General features: G+C 40.5%; 1 non-coding gene across 1 annotated transcript; it reads right to left on the bottom strand.

Moving 5' to 3' along the window:
- Positions 1-9,349: 9,349 nt before the first annotated feature.
- On the bottom strand, positions 9,350-9,481 carry LOC131513300 (small nucleolar RNA SNORA71). Its single transcript, XR_009262519.1, has one exon. It is a non-coding gene; the product is annotated as a small nucleolar RNA SNORA71 (small nucleolar RNA).
- Between the last annotated feature and the right edge of the window lie 11,725 nt (positions 9,482-21,206).

The raw sequence follows: 21,206 nt of genomic DNA, 5'->3' as shown, positions 1-21,206 counted from the left end.
CTGTGCCCACTATGATTGGCTTAGGGGTGAGTACCTGAGTCAAGTCAGTCAAAGTCAAATCAAATCAAATTAAGGGACTTTTGCTTGGACAGCTGTGGATTTCAGGTGAGAAAGATGTATGCCCAGAATGTTTGGACCAGAGTGTACAAAGATTCCTCCTGTCTTTGGCAGGATTCCCCTAATACAAGGATTCTGTTTTTAGGATAAACCTGAGGGGAAGGATGGAAGTCAGATGGGGAAGGTTGGGCAGCCAAGCAAAGTACAGAATCAGGGAAAGTTCTGTAGCTCTGGTTAAGCTCTGCGGGAGGTGAGGTGGCTCTGGAGACAAGGTCAACTGCAAAGTCTTTCCTCTCACGGGGGAGGGAGTTGGGGTATTTATATTTCTGCTCCCATGAGCCATGGTTAGGGTCTGCCCCTGGGGAGTTTACAATCCCAGGAATGTCTGGTTCTTAGGGCAGCAGCAGGCAATGCTAGCTTCAGAGCCAGGTGACAAGGAAGCACTGGAAGGAAGCAAAAGGGCACCAGGTGAGGGTGTATGAGAGCCGTGTGTAGGAAGCCAACAGTTTCTGCTACATTTGCTGGAGACAGAAGTGGACACAGAAAGAAGCAAAGGGAAGAGATGGGGAAAACATGACGTCTAAGGATAGTTTTTGAACCTGTGTCCAGTATTCCTAAAACTCTAAATTACCCCTGGATTTTGCACTTATATGGTGGAGGTTGAGGAACACTTTCAGTTTTCTATTACCTCCAAGCAAAGTGTCTGAATTGATGGAGACCAACAATTCATTAGCTTTCACCATAATCCAGAAGGGAAAGGAAAGAAACCTTAACAGAAGGTATCCTGGCCTTTGGATCTCCAGTCTTGGAAATACCTTCTCTCAGCTGAGCTTTTGTGTCTCCATTTCCGTTCTTAAGAACAGGCTGATTGTAGAATTGCAGGGGTAGGAGTCTTTCACACCCTTATAAAAATCTAGCTCCTGAGAATGAGGGAGGGTCTGAAGAGTCTGACCCCAGCTGGGGATGAACCCCAGGTACACCCAAGACCTTAATAAATAATGGAGCACAAGTAGAAAGAGAAGCAAGAAATGTGGGAAATGTGATATCTCAGTTCTGGGGCCCGGTGGACCAACTTGGCAGTCTTGGATAGAAACAGATTAAGTGTGAGAAATCACTCATCCCTAATACATAGTCGTTTCTTAGACTTTGCCATCGTGAGAGGCATTCAGCCTCAGTAAGTCACAGACAACAAAATGTGCATTTTTTCACTTCAGAGGATTTAGCCAGTTGATTAACTATAAAAAGAGGGAGGCTGGTAGGTAAAAGACTAAGCGTTCACTTCAGGGAATTCTGGTTGAGCCCTCCAAGAAACGGAGTTCACATGTCGCTCTGGAACTCTCCTGGATAATAGCTCACATCAGAAAACCACCGTAAAGGATTTGGCAAGCAGGGACTAGGGCCGGGGGTATGGTGGGCAGGGAATTATGGGAAGTCTCTCCTCCCATCCTCACGGTTAGGGAAATTCTTAAAGACATGGCAGAAAACGTGAAAATCCAGCATCGGGTCTGATTTGAAGTCCCCTCATCTTTTTGGGGAAACAACAAACGTGTAGTGCCTACAAAAAAAGATGATGGTCAAGGAAATATACTTCCTCACTAACCCTCTATGTTCATTCTCCTTTTTCTTACTTTTAAGTGACTCTGCTTGTCACCAGGGTAGGTAATCAGGAAGGCATTCCGAGATTTACAAATGTCAGTGTAAATCAGGGCTGGATTTACCAATAGGCAGTGGGTTGGATTACGTGTAACCTGGTTACATTGCTGGTGTGAATGCTGCAGGTTGTTGGTTTTCTAATGTTACAATTCCAATAAAAGACCTCAACTTTACCACTCAGTAGCCGTGTGACTTAGGTAAGTACGTCCTTCGACCTCTAAGCCCTTTAGGCCTTTACTCCCATCTATTATAAAATAATAAAAGAATATATCCCAGAGGGCTCATTTTGAGAATTAAATGAGATAATCCTTGTAAGGTATCTTCACATGCTAAGCACCAAGTAAATGTTGGTTAGGATAATACAAATGATTATAGTTATTATCGTTATAGCATTGTTACACAAGCAGGTATGAAACTGAAAAATGTGAAGCCTATTTTCCATTTTCAGTCAGCCTTCCAAGTTCACCTTTCTGAGCATTCGTCCTCAACATTGGCAGCGAGGAGAGAACCTGAACCTGAAGTTAAAGATCTGGGATGTGGCCTCTGCACGGCCACTTCCCAGCTGTGTGAGCCTACACAGGTTCCTTGAAGGTCTCTGAGCCTTCATTTCCTTATCTGTAAAGGTAGGAACGCCCATGTGATGGCTGGAAGTAGAGACTGAGCACAAAACACCCACCGCTGTGCCTGGTGAAACAGCAGGGGCAGATTAACATCCTGCGTCATGACTGCAACTCCCTGGGTATTTAATGGCTCCATCTTTTTGGAAGGGCCTAAGCCTCCCCCTCCCCGAGTCAAAGCCTCAGTTCTCCAGATTCCGGTTTGTTTTCTTTTGAAATTTTAAAAATATTTTATTTTACAGGGTTTTTAAAAAAAATATTTATTTATTTTGAGAGAGAGAGAGAGAGCATGAGCAAGGGAGGGGCAGAGAGAGAGAGAGACAGAGACAGAGAGAGAGACAGAGAAAGAGAGAGAGAGAAACAGAGAGACAGAAAGAGAGAGAATCCCAAACAGTCTCCGCACTATCAGCCGAAAACTGACATAGGGCTCAATCCCACAAATAGCAAGATCATGACCTGAATCAAAATCAAGAGCCAGAAGCTCAACTCCCTGAGCCGCCCAGGCACTCCTATTTTATATTTGTTTGTTTGTTTGCTTGTTTGTTTTAAGTAAGCTCTAGGCCCAATGTGGGGCTTGAACTCATGACCCTGAGATCAAGAGTCACATGCTCTACTGACTGAGCCAGCCAGGTGCCCCTCCAGATTCTGTTCATCTTCTCAATTTGATGGAGCAAAGCAGTAGAGGCACTAATATCATTCATTCATTCATTCATTCAAGAATCGTTTTTGATCACCTACGAGGTGCCAGGCACTGAGGGTACAGCAGAGAATAAAACAGATGAATGTCTCTGCCCTCTGAGAACAGATTTTGACCTGATTTGTCTGTCACCATCAGAAAATTAAGTAAATAGAATGCACAGCATGTGAGATGGGGATGATTCTTAAGGGTAAAAAATAAAAGGGAGAAGAGGGATAGGAAACCTGTGTGTGTATGTGTAGGTGTGTGTGTGTGTGTGTGTGTGTGTGTGTGAATTTTAAGGAGAATGCTCAGGAAGGGCTGACTGAGAATTGAACTTGGAGTGCACACTTGAAGAAAGACAGCGGGTAAACCATGGAGGAGACAGGTGGAGAGAGGTAGGTGCCCTCCAATTCTACAATCCTTTTATATAACAGGTAACCTATGTGACAGGATTTTTATAGCAAATTCAGCATTACTACCTTTTACTCTTAAATCAAAGTTTATTCACCTTCGGCCATACTTCTAACACTACAGATGGGATTCAAAACTGCTACTGGGGAAACCAAGCTAATACCTGCTTCTAACACAATAGTGCTGGCAGAAATCTCCACTTCCCCACTTAGCTCTAGCTGAAAGCATCCTGATTTGCAATGCTTTCCCTTGTCCTCCAACCTGCAGTCAAAAATTTTCCCCCTCGGAATGATTAGGTGGCTCAGTCAGTTAAACATCTGACTCTTGACTTTGGCTCAGGCCATGATTTCATGGTCATGAGACTGAGCCCCACATAGGCTCAATGTGGAGCCTGCTTACTCTCTTTCTCTCTCTCTGCACCCCTTCCACCCCTTTTCCCTGCTCTCTCTCTCAAAATAAACATTAAAAAAAAATCTTTCCTCTCAAAAATGTCCTTAGTTGTATCCAACCCAGTTTGATACTCTGAAAGACCATGGTCCATTACAACCAGTACTTAGAACTCCTTAAAGATAGTCGCCAACACTTACACAATACTTAGAATGCTCCAGGCTCTTTAAGTGCTCTATATTGCTACTTTGTCTTATCCTCTCCCCAACACTGAGGTAGGTTTCTTTACTATCATCCTTTTGCAGACGAGGAAACAGAGAAACAGAAAGATGAAGTAAATTGCCCAAAGTCGTGCACCTTGAAAAGTAATAGAGATGGGATTTTGAATCCAGTAATAGGTTTAACCAATCAGTGATTGTCAAGCTCCAATATGCAGCCGAGTCACCTGCAAAGTGTGTGAAACTCAAATTGCTGGGCTCCACCCCGGGGAGATTCTGATTCAGTAGCTCTGGGATGGGACCTGATAATTTGCATTTCTGACACGTTCCCAAGTGGCCCACCATTTGAGAACCACTGTGCTACGCCAATATCACTTCCAGTTGGAGGGGACCTAACTTTTCAGGAGCTACAGAAAAAGAAAGAAAAGTGCCATCCTTAAAAAAAAAAACCACCTTCCTTCTGTGTATTGATTACAAACTGGGGAATCAGAGTGGTTACATTAAATTCATTTGAATTGGTACTGAGCCCCTTTTCGTAGCTCCCAACTCAGTTTATGTATAAGACAATGGCATCAATAATTTTAAAGGAAAGCAGGGTCTGATCAGATGAATCAGAGTTTTGAAGGTCCACAGAAATAGATACATAGAAAGAAATTAAAATAATAGTCCCCAAGAAGTCATGCCTCTGTGTCTGTACCCCTTTGGGATGTGATACTCCACCCCTTCCAGTAAGAAGTGGAATCTATTTTCCTTCCTCATTGAACTCGAGCTAGTCTATTGCTTTGATAAATGGGATGTGGCAGATATAACGTTCAATTCTGGGGCCCAGGTTTTAAAAAGTCTTGAAGCTTTTACTCTTAACCATCCTGGACACTAAGCTATGTAGACATCACTAGGCTATGTAGAAGCCCGGTCTCGTTTACTGGAGGAGGCGGGGCTACATGGTGTATTGAGATGCCCCAGCCCAGAGGCAGGAGGAGGAGCCAGGAGAAGTGATTGGGAATGTTTCCTGGATTTTCTTTCCTTTTGCTGCCCCTGCTTGCTCCGGCCCCACTCGCCAGCAACTACTGAGATATTTCAGTTACAGATTCCGAACTCAACCGTTTACCTGTCATTGGCATGCCCCATCTTTACCTGCAGGTGGTTCTGGTATCAGGCTGTATCTAAGTCTGAGAGTTGTGTTTCCCGGTGTGTACGAATAGCCATGAATTTAGGGTCATGACCTCGGCTATCAGTATCACATAGAGTTACTCCTTTTTTTAGGTCTGCTGTGTCCCTCCAGGTAAGGTCAAGAATAATTACACTGGCTAAGTGAGCTTTCGATTAGCACAAAGAGTTCTTTAGACAAAGAACTTTGCCAGCCAACTTACCTAACTAGGATTTAAAAGCATTATTTTGTTTTCTGTGGTTTTTTACGGGGTGTGCGTGCATATGTGCACGTCACCTATTTATATGTAATGATCCTGGTTTTCCATTTGTGTTTGTCATATAAAATTTCATTTTCAAGTAAACGGAATAATTTCAAAACCATATTCAGTTACAGAAAAAAGCAACAACAAATGTAGCTCAGAAAGCGAATACGTGTGGCAAAAGCTGTGATGAAAAAACGAGATGTTCAGATGTGTGCCTCCAGGGTCTGCCGACCTCCCAGACCTCCAGCCTCCACTCTGCAGAGCATGGACACGGACAGTCAGGGGACCACTGTCCTGGCTCCCAGCTTGCCTTTCCTGTTCTTGCTTCCATCCTCATCCCAGGCTCCCTGGAGAGGGGGTCTTGAAGGCTTTAGAACATGTTGGAGAAAAGCACTACTTCCTATGGCAACACCCGCCCTGTCCTGTCTTCTTCCCCAGTTAGCACGAGGACCTGACTGTAGAGTCTCCAGTGAAAAGGCTCCTCGGAGACCCTTCAGGCCCTTACTCTTCCCGTTTTGAAACATGTAGGTGCTGTTTAGGGCTGAGTGTACCTTCCTGTCAGGAAACTCCTAAGACCCTGCAGGGCTGCGAAGGCTGGATGAATTGCAGCTCCTTCTAGGCCCTGGGCTGTGAGAAGCAGAACTGTCAGGGCCCTTGGAGTTTCTTTTGATAGTGTTAACTCCACTCACCAGTCTAGGAAGGCACTGGCTCAGGGCTAGAGAGGGAGAATTTTCAAGAAACTATCTTTGAGTATCTGAGAAGGGCATAAATCCAGCAGAAAAGCAGAGGAGGCGGGAACTCTCAATAGTCAAGCAGTTTACATTAGTCCTGTGTATGTGCCAGATACAGTTACTTGTACTGGGGATAGAGAAGTCAACAAAACGGACAGGGACCCTGTTCTAGTGGTGATGACATCCTAGTAGCAGAGATAGAGTAAACAAATATGTAAAATTACATACAGAATAATACCAGATAGTGATAACAAATATGAAGGAAAATTAAGCAGCCTGAAGGGATTAAGAGTGAGCGCCTATGAGTGTCTACAGGGTGTGTGTGTGTGTACACAGTGCTAGTTTTGTTAGAGTGGTCATAAAAGTCTTTTTCATGGGAAGACACTTGAGTAGAGACAGGCTGAAGTATTTCCTAGTTAGAGATTGTTAAGTGGCTGAATACAGGCCAACTTCAGACCAGAGATGTGATTTGCCTGGATGACATGCTTGGCCAGCATTTCACATAAAATCTGGATTCGGGACTTCCTTAAAATCGTTCTAGAAGCAACACTGGTCCCACCGGACAGCACTTTACTGGAGTGAGTGACAGCTGCCAGCCTTGGATGAGCCACGTGCTTGCTTACCTGCCTGCTTCTCTCATGTACTTTACCTGTCTGGCCCTACATATACTTGAGTTTGCTGACGTTGGTAGTTAGATCAGAAAGCAAAACAAAAATAGCAAGGGTTATTTCTGCCTCCAAACATTATTAGCAAAACAGGCTCTACTATGTTTTAACAGACACATTTGGAAGACTGTGCTATGGCCTACTTGCAAAATGCATCATTCAGTCAATAAACATTTTTGACGTAGAGACGAAAATAACCAGGATGATGAAAGCAATGTCCCCTGCCCTCAAGGGACTCACAGTCAAGTGGGCAAGACAAATATTTGAAGAAAGAATCGCAATGCTATGAATGACAGAGTGCTAAAGGAGCACTGGGTTAAGAATTTAACTTTGCTGAGAGGAATGGTGGTTATGGGGGTGGGGGAAGCATTCTAGAAGAAAAAAGCATGAACAGATGATGGAGATGAAAGAGAACAGGGGACTACCCCCTGTGACTGGAATTCCCCCCACTCCATCCTTACCCATTGTGCTACCCTCTGCAGTGCCTTCTTTCTCTAGAATTTTGATATTTCCTTTCTTACAAGCTCGCCTTTGTTGAAGGTAAAGCCAAGAGGCAGGCAGCTTCCCTCCCCTGTTCTTGGAGAGCTTGGGGCACTGCTAAAGAAGAAGGTGGGAGACTGCTTTGAATTTTCCACTTCTCTCCTGTGAAATGCCTCAAAAAGTCTGCTAACCAGTGGTCCCCGGTACTCTCCGTGTATCAGTGTGAAGTGGCACCAGCAAGGTTCCTGGTATTTAGTGCTGCGTAATAAGCCACCACAAAATGTAACATCCTGAAACAATTTATGATTATCTCTAGGCTCTGTGTGTTGATTGGACTCATTTGGGCGGTTCTTCTTGGGATCTTATGTAACTGCAGTCTGAAAGGGCTGGGACGGGAGTTATCCGAAGGCTCAGCTAGGGCTGGATGTCCAGCATGGCTCCTTCATTCGTACATGTGGTGCTCTGATGCCTCTCCTTGTGGCTCTTGGTCAAAGCAGTCATGGGACAGATCAAAGTCAAAGGGATGGGAGGATAGACCCCATCTTCCATGTGGAATGTCATGTATGTACTAAGAGAAGGAACTGGTGGCAACTGTAGAGACATACTACCTCAGTCAACATGGGGGGACATCTTCCCAGTTGTCAGATAATTTCTGGCAATGTCAGGTCACTGAAGGGAGTCCCTGGGCTGAACTTCTTAGGGTTATTCCTTCTGAAGGATTGTAGGGGTTGTTACCTGTGAGATGTCACTAGTAGACATCATTAAAATCAGAAGTCAGCAGCGATAATTGGTTAGCCTTCCTGTTCCTCCGTATGCTCCTCACTCCTCAAAAGGAAAATTAAACTCGACTTGCCAGTTGGAAGTATTCTAAAAGTTCTCTGAGATGACCATGCAATATGGAGGAAAGAATGTGGCCAATGAGACGCAGACTCGTTTTTAGGTTTGGCCACACGAGGTAGCCTGGCCAATTTTTACTCTTTCTGAGAAACATTTTGTTTTTCATTTGCAAAAAGGGGATAATAATATATCATTTGTTCTCAGGACTGAAGGGATTGATGTACGTCCAATGCCCATCATAGTCATTAAGTAAATTGCTGTTGAGGCATTGCTGGAAATGCCAGAATATGATGTTCCTCAAATGAAACTTATGTCATTCATTCCTTCATTCATTCGTTCATTTTTTCAGCAAGACTGTAAGGTGTTTTGAATGGGTAGGCAGAGGGGAAAGTGATGAGCAGCTGCAATCCAAGAGAAAAACTCTTGGTCATTAAAGTTATTCCAGGCATAGCAATGGGACCTGGGGCTGGCCTTCCCTGTCAACGGCTTCTCAGGGCACCGTTATTAAGACTCAGAGCCAGCTGAAGTGGACCCCGGCCCCAGCCCCAGTGCTTTCCCTCTGACCTCCTGTGTGGAGTGAAGAGCTGATCCATGATGCTCTGAGTGTATGGCGGGAAGTGCTCTCAGGATGTTTCATGTGGGGGCTCCCCTCTCTGCCCCTCTGGTGACCACTAACACCACCAAGAGAAACTTGGGGAGAAATATCAGCAAACCCGGACCCCATGTCATCCCGAGGGTCACTGACTCACGGTCTTAGGACTTACTTCAACAGCCTCAGGATCTAAGGCTGACTTCAGGGCCCCAGGGCCTGGCATCATGGAGCCTCTACATACGCAGACCCACCATGTGGTGCCTTGGTCTCCTCCATCTTGTTTTGTTTTGTCTAAGTGCTGCATGCCAGGCACCAAGATGGAGGCACTGCCCTCAAGATCACAGCATAGGGGGCATGACAAGCAAATCACCAACGTCTAGTGTAATCAGGGTTGAGAGATGGGGCTGAGGGTGTGGGAAGGGGTGTGATGGGGAGGCAAAGAAAGCTTCCTAGGGAGAGCCCTGGGAGAAGAGGGACTCCTATCATGGTTCCACCACTGGCCCATGAACAGAAACACCCTGAGGCCGGGCCCTACTCTGCAAAAGGGCACTCTGTAAGCCACACAGCACCAGGTATCAGGAAGTAACACAAATCAGTGGAAAGAAAGATGTGTATGAAAGCTCCAGAGTTTGGAAAGGACAGGATGAGCTCTTCCAACATGGGGAAATGCTTTCACTGGTTCCTCTCCCTATACTATCAATGACCAGGGCACTGGCAGCCCAGAGCACTTTTGAATGAAAGAGTCAAATGAAACTTTTAGAGCCTTCTCTTCCTCTTCATAGGATTCTATTGGATTTACATGACAGAAAACTCAAAATATCTGTGACAAAAGCCAGATAGGACTCAATTTCTCTAATCACATGAAAGAAATGTGAAGTAGACAATACCAACCAATATTGCCTTTCCATGAGAATCAGGGGCGCAAGTACCTGTTACTGCGGTGTTCTAATGATGATTTCCTATTTCCCTTATTCCCTGCATGCTTATTAATTGGAATGTTGTGAAGAACAGTTGCCTTTTCTTTCTTATTTATTTAATCTTTTCACAGGTCTTTTTCTTTCTTCTTTTCTTTGAATAACACTTCCTTTGCGGCATCACAAAAGGCTCCCAGGCTACTTTTTATTTTCCTTGTTCCAACACTGGAATCAACCACTTGTCCAAGAAACCCTGGTTTCTTTTATCATAGAACGGTATTTCAAAACCAAGATCTAGGTACTAGGTTGCTACTGGGATTTCATTGCTTCTGGGACTTATAAGTAGTCTTGGCTTGGAGAGATAGATAAATCAATAGCCATATTTGTCTATCTATTTATTATAACTCATGCAGACACAAATCTATATTTATTTCTGTTTCTATTCCTCTGTATGCATGTTTAAAAAATCATGAGTTTACCGTGAGACTTTCTTCTTCAACACAGCACAATAGGGTTCTTCTTAGCATTACCTTTTGTTTATTTGTAACTTCTGTTCCTTCTATGACAGCAAGAAATGTGGCTCTCCTTATCACATGCGTTATAAGATCCTCCTAAAATTTTCTCAAAACGGCTGTAACTTTTTGCATTCTGATCAGAGTTTTAGTTGCTCTTGAATACACATCAGCATGTGATATTGCAGCGTTTAAAATTTTAGCCATTTCAGTAGATATGTAGTAGTATCTCCTTGGGATTTTAATCTGCATTTCTTAGATGACTGATGATGTTGAACATCTTTCCCCCCCCCCCCCCCCCTTAGAGAGAACGAGTGAGAGAGAGAGTGCATGTGCAAGCTGGGGAGATTGGCAGAGGGAGAGAGAGACAGAATCTTAAGCAGTCTCCATGCTCAGCACAGAGCCCAACATAGGGCTCAGTCCCACAATCCTGGGATCATGACCTGAGCCGAAATCAAAAGTTGGATGCTCAACTGCCTGAGCCACCCAGGAGCCCCTGTTGAATATCTCTCATACTTATTTGCCATCTATATATCTTCTTGGTGAAGTGTCCATATCGCTTGTTTGCTCATTTTTTAAAAATTGATGTGTTTGTTTTCTTTGTTTTTCATTGTTGAGTTGTGACAGTTATTTATATATTCTAGACAAAAGTTTTTTATTGGATATATGATTCGCAAATATTTCCTCCCAGTGTGTGGCTCTTTCTGTTTTCTTAATAGTGCTCTTCATAGAGCAAATATTTTTAATTTTGATAAATTCCATTTTCTTTCACGTCATATGTTCTTGGATTCATGTTCAAAAATTTGGCCAAACCCAAGTTGTGCAGATTTCCTCTCATCTTTTTCCCCCTAGAACAGCTATAGCTTTATATTTTACATTCTGTCTACGATTAATTTTTGGTTAATTTTTTATAAAGTATGAGGTATTTGTTGAGTTTTTTTGTCTAAACAACTGAAAAAAAAAACCCAACAATTCCATTTATTAAGATAGGAGATTCTGCAAAAGGAGTTGAGATTATGCAAAATTTTCAATAGACTACCCCCTTTACAGTCTTGTACCTCCCTGCGACCCTCTTCTGTATTTGGTGCTTCTGAATACAAGCCTTCCCTTTCACTTTCAGTGGGGAATAGAACCTGGCTGTCAGTCGTGGGCAATGGAGCACTTGGCTGCTGGCACGTCTGCATGGGGATAGAGGAAGGTGGGATATGAACACACATCTGGGATTTCAAGCCATCCAGGCACCTATTTTGCCTAGCCTTACCCCTGGCCATGTGTCCCTGTGTTTTCTGCTGAGTTCTCCAGGGCACATAAGTGTACTTCTCCTTGGTGTCCCCTTGGATATGAATTGTAGGTTTAAGTTTCTTCTTCTATCACATCAGCCACCACTCCACCACCTGCTTTACACCTTCCAAAAATGTGAACAAGTCTCTCCTTTTCCTTTTTTACTCCTTTACCACTATTTTGTTGGAGGAGATAAGGGAATGTGTTCCATCCGTCATTTGTAGCTGTCCAGGCAATGTTTGGAAAAAGGAGGAAGATAGGGTGGGGTGTTAAGAGTGGATAATATGTGATTTGGGGGAAAAATGTCAAAATATATTTTTATATTCGGAAAGCAAAATGCCTTTGTCACATAATAATTTGAAAACTTAACCACCATAGTTTTTTTTCTTGTCTGACGTGATATGCAGGAAATAGAATTTATTTTCTGAACACACAAAACCCACTGGTCAGGGTAGGAGTCAGAGGTGGAGGGAAGGTGTCATGAGATTTCCGGGTTTATCCAAAGAGGCCATGGGTTTAAAAAGGTTGCAAAACACTGCAATAGCGAGATGGACTGGTTTCTGAGGAAAGGTGAGAAAAGAAAACCATTAACTCCAACTGTCACTCTTCCAACTGAATATTGAAACCACTAGGGAAAAATTTTTGAGTGAGGTTAACAGTCATAAGCAATGTTGGTGTTTTTGAGGTTTGCCTGTGAATCGCCATTTAGCTGTACCACATGCTTCCTAGAGATGTAATTAATTGTCATATTGTAAAGCTTTCAAACGTGTTAAGTTGTGTGTTACACGGGGCTAACTTATGGCAAGGTTTCTGTTTGTTTAGATTAGTGGATTTATTTGTTGCATTTTGGGTTAGTGGACAGAAGATTCAGGAGACTGGAATTTTTATTCTACTCTCACAGTGATGGTTTATAAACTAAGTATTTTATCGTTAAGTCTTTGTATAAAATACACTGCATGCAAGGGTGATTTGGCTCGAAATTTGTTACCCATGGACTGCCAAGGTTCGTTTGGCTGATCGACCGACTTGACCAACTAGGTAAGTGTCTTTCTCCTCCTTCCTTCTCTATATCGAAGATAAATGAGGGCATGAAATCCCAGGTGATAGTTACTTGTTGTAGTGTTAGTAGTCATGACATTAATGGTAGTGGTAGTCTTACTACATAGATCACTCCTTAATGTAAGAGGGGAGATGAATTAAGGAGACCGGAGCATTAAAAGCCGTGGGTCTAGAGGCAAGAAAGCTGATTTTGACCCTTAATTCTGCCAGCTCTGTGAGCTTGGTCAGGATGGCTTAAGCTCTCTGATCTTCAGGTTCCTTGTTAATAACATTGAGATCACAATGGCTACCTGACAGCATTGCTTTGAGAACTAAGGGAAATAATTTTAAGAACGAAGACTGTGCCTGGCATTCTGTCCCAAAGATGATGGGAGCCACTGTAAATTTTTAAGTAAAGAATAATACAATTAGGTGTACGTTTTAGTAAAAGTGAAGGGTAAGGAGCAGGCACAAAAGACGGGACAATGAGCTTTGAAGCAGGGAAACCGGTGAGAAGATGATACCATAGCTGAAAAATTACAGAGCTTAAATCAAAGCAGTGGAGAGAATGAGATCTACTTGGGTGAGACGGAGGGGCTCACTCTCATTCATCTTTGTGCCCCAGCATTGAGCACCATGCTGGCCTACAGTAGGGGCTGAGCAAATATTTCCCTCGATCACAGAATTGCCTCAATTTGACTGCACGTCATCAAAAAAGGTAATAAGGTGAGAAATTGTGTGATTCTCACTGATAGGTCTTTCTCATGTTTCCTATTCTCTCCAACTCTCTCCTTCCTTTTGTGTACTTGCACTTGGGGACATGAGGCATTTTGCCTTCCTGTCCCTGGGAAAGTGGCAGCATAGGAGAAGGTAGACTTTTAAAATGCTGTGAAATTAACAAGTGACCATTCTTCAAAAAAGCCTCTTCCCATTTGGAAGAATACATGATGAATCAGAGCCAGTGTCTCCCTCACAGAGGTAAACAAAGATCTCCTATCCTGAGTGATGGAGAGCTGCAGAGGGTGCATGATGAGACCTGGTGGCTTTCTCGAGCAATTGTGGGGTTGGAGGGAGGGGGGGTGAGCTGAGGATTGAGGAAATGGGATGAGCTTGGAGGTAGGAGAGCAGAGGAGACCCAGGCTTCTGTCCCTGGGTGGTTCCTGGGGGTGTGATGGGGGAGATGCGAGCCCCGGGCCTGGCCATGAGCCTGATGAGGAAGCTTAACTGTGCTCCGGGTGGTGTAAGCCTCCAAGAGTTCCTTGTGTCAGACAATGGCATTGCAACAGCAGATGAGTCTAGGACTGGAAGATGCAAGCTTTCCCCAGATCAGAGCAATGCCCCACAGTGGAATTTTCCCCCACAGAAGTGTGACTCAGAGGAGAGTCAGGATCTTAAAGAGGCTTTAATGATGGGAACGGCAGGGTAGGGCCGGAGGGTGCCATACTGGCAGCAATGACCAATGACTGAGGTCTGGAAGGGAACCAGAACCTCTGAGTGGATGATAGCGTAGATACGCACTGACAACCAGCTATTCTCTCCCTTTCCATCCTGACACCTTGACTCGATGAGTTCTGTGAACCTTGCGGCCCCCAGAATTCTGATGTAAACTTGAGGCAAGCCAGGGAGTCTGAATTTGAATTAACTCAAATTAAGTCTTTACCATCCAGGAGTGTGGGGACTCCCAATATAAATTGAATTCAGTTATAAAAACACAAAAAAGAGCTCTTGGACACATTTTATCCATGGACATTCCTGCTCCTTATATGAATAGCTTTTTGTACGTACTCATAGAAGTGCAGTAGGCATTGATTTTAAGTTGCTGCATGAATACATTCTACATGGCACAGATATAGGTTCAATCCAGGAACCCAATTTCCAAGAGTATTGCCAAATTGGAGCCTGATAACGATGCACAGAGAATAAAAATCAGGCAACATGAGAAATCCTACAAAGACCTGGGATCCTTAGTTGGGACTCTCGCAGTTTTCTAGCATTCAAAGAGAGCAGTGAAGACCAAGGCTGGACTTCCTGCAACCTTTCTGTAGCACTGGCTGTTTCCCAGGCACTGTCTCAAGCCCTCCATAAAACTTAGCTTTCAATTTTTACAACAACCAGAGCAATAAGCACTATTACTATCCCCATTTGCCAGGTGAAAAAATGGAGATGCAGAGAGGGTACATCATTTGCCCGAGTTCCTACAGCTGGTGAGTGACAGAGCCAGGATTCAAACTTACTTCTGCCCCAGAGTTTATGGCCTCACCTCATTCCCTGTCATGTTCTAATTAGCGTGAGAAAGAACTTTATTTACAGTCGGAAAGGAGCATGGGCCACAGAAGCAGTGATTTCACTGAAAGTGGGTTAGGCAGGTGTCACGGCTGGTATTGACAGATTTGAGGTTCTGGTGGAGAGTCTGAGGTCTCTGATTCTGAACTTCTAGGAGGCCAATATTCCCCTGAGATTTCTTACTGGTTAGTCAACATTTTTAAAAATTTGGTTTGAAATAAGCTTTTCCTCCCTCAAGTGGCATAGGAGACTTACTTAGCAAAAAGCAATAAAAATCTAGCTCAGGTGATGTCGTTCTCACTCTGTGTACATAATCACCATTTGAAGTATCCTACTGAAAAACAGCAGGTCTTTTGGAAGCGAAAGTATTTTATTTATATAGCTACAGAGCTCATGGCGGATGACTTTATAAAATTATTTCCGGTTCTTCTATACTTAAAAAAATGTATTTTTTGGTGAGGGGTGACTCTATCTCCTGATTGTTGATTCCAGTGGCTGAATTTCTTGGGGTTAGTTTCTCTTACATATTTTGGAATTTGGGCTTGAGAGCTCATTTTGGGGGGTCCTCCACCCACTCTCCCTGCTTCTATACACATTCACTTGCGTCTCACATACTTGAGATGATCATTGTCAATCTAGTATTCCATCTCATTATAATATTGGGAAGGTCACACTTGGTGATCCATGAAGATCTGTCCTGTAGGCATGTCAAGAGTTTATGGCACTTCTGGAATGCGTTCAGAAAGCGCATGAGTATGATGACACGACTCCAGACTCCAACTTGCTTCGTGTATACACTGCCTGCTTCAAGTATGCAACTACCTAAAAATCAAGAAAGGATTGCATTGTGTTTTAGACTGAACGTTATCAACAGAGGTTTACCATTTTGGAAAAGCAAATTACTGACGGTCTCTCCACTTAGGCTTTTGAGTTGCCAATACTGCGCACTCCATTCTGCTTTTGTAGCCATCTTATTCACTGTGATTGCTACACGGAGTGTAAATATCTAACAACTTCCTTACACCTTTCGGTGTGACTGTGACCAAGCATTTACATATGGAAATTATACATTTCTTTCCTTCTATTTATCCTGTATATTAAAGTTAGACTTCTGTTGATTTTTAAAAATCTGGGTGTAGGTAGGTTAATTTATTACAAATTAAATTTCATTTGGGCCACAACAGAGGGCATTACAATATATTTATTATAAAATGGAGGTTTGAGGATTTAAAGAGCTTTCATTTTGTTTTGAGTTTCTATCATCCCCCAAACCTCAAAATGAAACCAAGCCAAAACCTCTCAATTATAAAACCAGGGCTTTCTTGAATCTTGACTCAGATTTACTAAAAGAATATACGACACTTCGTGAAAGTTGGTGAGAGGTAAGTTTTCCAGGGAGGGCAGCGTGAAGCCCATATCAGGTGTAGGAAAAACCATTATAAAATAAAATTTTACTCTCTCAGAATATTGTCAGAAACTTTCTATTTAGACACCATGTGCTGAAGAGCAAATTCAAGAAGCAAGTGCTGTGGTAAGCCTGCAGTATTCACACACATTGATATTAGAGTATTTATGTATTTTTTCCTTCTCCAGTTCTCTTAAGTAGATGAGCTGATATCAGAGGATAAATTCTAGCTTCCAGATTGGTGAGATGAGACAGATGACCTTCCTTTGTCAAACTCAACATTACTTTCCATCTATTTACTGGAAGTTCTTTGTCTTTTGTCCTCCTTGAAATAAATACCTTTTCTCTCTTTATCTCCATGCTTTCAAGTCCTATATTATACTTTGAAAGAATGAATCGGCAAAAATGTCTTATGAAAAAAGGGAAGCAACACTTAATGAGTGAAGATCCATCTCGCCAAATAATAAAATGCATTATAAAGCTATACTGAATAAAATAGCATGTTAAAGGTACGAGAATAGGTACAAATGAAAGAGATATTACAGAAGCAAACTCTATCAAAAATTGTTATGATAAAAATGACATTGGAAATGAGTAGAGAGAGATTATGAAATGGAGGGTGAGTATACAATAGATAAAATTTTGAGAGCAAATTAGATTCTCACTATATATCATGCATTAAAATAAACCTAACAGAATTAAAAGGTATTTTAATGTAAAAAATAGCAGAAAAATATGGATGATCAGTGTGTGATCTCAGGGAAATAACTATAAGCCAAACCAGAGAGCAAACCAATGGAGGAAATCACAAAGGAATAGATGGATCAGATTAATGACTTTAAATTTTGTTTTTATTTGTAGAAAAGTAATGCCTGCTTGCTTAGTACTTACGCTATGCTGATGAAATGGTCTCCAGACCCTATGAACGTGCGTCTCCAACAGGAGCTCATCTGCTGCCTACAGATGTCCAGGTTGTGTCCCATACAAGGGAATGGCAACTAAGACAGTGACATTCACATTGGAGACATATTTAGTATGTTTCTATATTTTTATTATAACTTCCTTAGGTTTCAAAGAGAGGCTATCTATGTATTTGTTATAACAGTTCCCTAACTAATCAAGTAAAATATCTTTTCATAATAGAGTACATACATACCGTTTTGCTTTGACTCGCAAAGAACAAGTTTAACAAACAAAAGACTCTCTTGATGTAACAATTAACAAGGCTTCTACTACTGGAAGCTGCTTTTCACAAATTTCACGAGCTCATCAGAAAATATCTTAAAATGAAAAAAGGAAAATTCCCAGTTGGTAAAATGTAGCTAAATTTCATGTTTCATTTTGTAGTTAACAGTATTGTCATTTGTTTATTTTACTAAAATGACATTGCAGAGTTTCCAATTTAAGCCTATACTTTCAGTGACTCACTATAGAATAAGTAATATTTATTTACCATTAGCACATAATGATCTAACTGTATCACAGTCATTATCATGCTGTGAAACTTTTATCATACAATTTTAATTGCTGTTAAATCTTAAGGGCTCACTACATAAATATAATTTTAAAATATTACGCATTCTAAAGGAAATGTATTAAATGATCACATTATCTCTGCCCAGATGCTCAAAACATAAGAAAATAGTTTATCATATCAGAAAAACAGAAAGTGAGAATCCACTATACAATAAAATGAAAAAAAAAAAAAGTTTGGATCATTGAATGCCAGGGGGAAGAAAGAAAAGGAAATGATTAGCCTCAGAAGATTCTAGCACAGACTTCACAGAGAGGGCAAGAGGTGAATTTACCCTCTATTTCCATGTCAAAAGAATGGATGAATTCTTCTTAAAAAAGTGAGAGAAGAAAAAAAACCACGTAGAATCCATTAAACGAAATACACTCTCAGTTGATCTAGTTAAAGTCCATGTATTTGAATATCGAAAACAAAATCCTCCTGTTGAGCATCAAATAGGACAAATTTATCTTCCAGAAGAAAGCACGTGTAGGAAGTCTTTGGAAACTTCGTACATAAGAATTCTGACAAATGTTGAAAATAAAAATCCTAACTCTTGTTACTTTTATTTTAAGCTGAAAGAATTCTTAAAAAAAAAAAAAAAAGTTATGTAAATCCCTTAAAGAAAAAAAAACAGCTGAATAAAGAGAATGGGGATATAGATTGACATTTTTGTCACTTAATTGTTGTAAAACAGGAATACAGTGAAATGCACCACAAACATTTTATTAAGCGTTCAAAATTAAAAACTATTTTGAAAAAAGTAGATAATTATTGACGCTACAGGAAATAAACTATTTGAGGATGAAAAAAATATTAACAGTCTATTAGAAGAGGTATATTATAAATATTTATGTGTTTAGCAAAACAATTTAGCACTCAGAGAATAATCTTTACAACTGAATGACAATGGGAATTTCCTCATTTGGTAGAAAACGATAGTAAAAGTCAATAACGTTATGACTGACATGCATAATACGAACATCAACAACAAATAATAATATTGTACGCTATTTAGGGGCTGAAATACAAAACCAAAAATTAAGATTATAGCAGATGGAATGAATAAGATTATTTAATAAGGCGAGTAATGCTAATTATCATTCATTTTAGATACAAGTGGTGTGCTGATAAACTGACCCTTTTAAAAAAGAAAAAAGAAAAAAAAAAGCCCTGATTTGTGGCATTTGCCAATCACAATGGTGTAAACACTCCTAATAAGGCTGATTTCAAATGTCCAATATTTTAACAATTGGCTTATAACATTCTTGAATATTTAACGGTAGGCTTTCACCAGCCCGTGCAAGCCGGCTCCTACATTGCACATACACATGCAGTCAAAGCCACGTAGAACAGATGATAATTGTTAGATCTGAGAATTTAAAAATGCAAGTCTTAAAAAAAAAAAAAAATGCAAGTCTTGTTATTTCTACATGCAACTCTTTTGGGCAACTCTGCCCAGAAGGTGACATAAGTAAAGAAAGATTATACATGTATTTTTAGTAGACTACTTACAAGAGAAAATCTGGAAATCTAAGATTCAATAATAGAATAAATGGGCGTGGAAAACATAACAAATTGCAACAGATGATATTCAAAAATGATAGACTATCCCATATTCTGCTTTCTGTGCATTTTTTAAACTGAGAGGAAATGAGACAGCAAAACTCTCTCTGACAACACTCTGAATAGCTTTTTATATTGCACAGACTATACAAGTACTTTTTAGCCTCAATGAAAATTAAAAGAGTATTGGATACACACTTACCAAATATAAGTATTTAGCCATTGTTGAATTTGTAATAGGAAATGCAGTTGGTAACATTATGTTACTAGAAACACAAGTAGAAGGGAGATAGTGGGAGGTGGGTGACTGAAATGGGTGATGGGGATTTAGGGCGTACTTGTGATGAACACCAGGTAATGTATGGAAGTGTGCAATCACCATATTGTACACCCAAAATTTATACAACACTGTACATTAACAGTACTGAAATTAAAATTAAAATTTTAAAATTTTCAAAATAAAAATAAATGAAATGAAATAAAATAAAATAAATAAATAAAACTAAAAACACAAGTAGGGGCAGGTTAAAAACTCTTCTAGAATTTTTTGGTGGCATTAATAAAGATGAATAGTCTCGAAAAGAAGCCAAAGAATACATGAAAAAATATCAACATTTATATGTATTTGTTTAGCTCTAATCTATCATATCTTTAAAAGTATTAACACTGTGAGCAAACGTAGAAACTGAAAGTCACTACTTAATACCCTTGAAACGTCGGAGATTAAGAAATTTCTTTAAAAAATAAATTATGGTTATGATATCTATGAAAAATACATTATTGTTGCTGTAGAAATTGCAGTCACTGGACATAGATATGGATCTCAAAAAGTACAAGTGAGAAGACCAAGTTTGACCACGAATCGTATAGTCACCCCGACTCTGTCCAAAACCCAAATTTCCAAGTGAGGAATTTTGTTTTCTGTGTCAGATACAATAATATTATCATTAAGGAAAATTTTACAATGCCAGGAGAATACTATGCCTGTTCTGGTGTTCTAGATTATACTATTTGATGAAATATGAAGGATATGAAATACTACAATTACACAGAAAGTTACAATTGGTATCTATTGATGACTACAACAGCAAATGTGATATTTACGGGTCATGAATATTTTGAGAAACTAAAATCTTTAAGCTGTTTTCTAGAATCTACATAGATTTCCTCTGCAATATTGCAATTTCAATATTGAAATGCTTGCAGCAATAACTTACTGGATACATTTTCAAATATCCTGATAGCTGTGAGGCTGTAAGTAACTGCCCATTTCAGTTGCCAGTGGCAAATATAGTTTCAAAATTAAAATGTACTTAAAACTACTTAAGGTCTGCAATATCTGAAGAAAACTAGCAAGTCAATTGGAGATGATTTCCCTGGAAAATGAGATACTGGGTCAAGTAAGCATTGAAATCATCATAAAGAATTCATTTCCATAAAACAACCGTTAAAAATGCATGTTCTGGGGCGCCTGGGTGGCTCAGTCGGTTAGGCGTCCGACTTCGGCTCAGGTCATGATCTCACAGTTCGTGAGTTCGAGCCCGGTGTCGGGCTCTGTGCGGACAGCTTGGAACCTGGAGCCTGCTTCGGACTTTGTGTCTCCCTCTCTCTCTGCTCTTCCCCCACTCATGCTGTCTCTCTCTGTCTCTCAAAAATAAAACAAAACATTAAAAATTTTAATAATTTAATATTATTATTAAGTATTATTTTATATTTTATATTATAATTATTAAATATTATTGTTAAAATTAATTTAATTTTAATAATTTAAAATTTTTAATAATAATAAATGCGTGTTCTAACTGTGTGATTTATAACTATTTTGATTAAAGTTTTCATTTTCTATTATTTTATACTCAATCTTATTTTTATAATTTATACAGAATGTTTTTTATTTTGTAGAAATAAACAATAACTAATAAAAAAAAAGTTTTACTTAAAGAAAGATCCCTATT

The sequence above is a fragment of the Neofelis nebulosa genome, chromosome 5 (genome assembly GCF_028018385.1).
Source record: "Neofelis nebulosa isolate mNeoNeb1 chromosome 5, mNeoNeb1.pri, whole genome shotgun sequence".
In the NCBI taxonomy this organism is placed as follows: Eukaryota; Metazoa; Chordata; class Mammalia; order Carnivora; family Felidae; genus Neofelis; species Neofelis nebulosa.
Note: the sequence above shows the minus strand (reverse complement) of the source record. Positions and strands in the feature narration are given on the sequence as shown.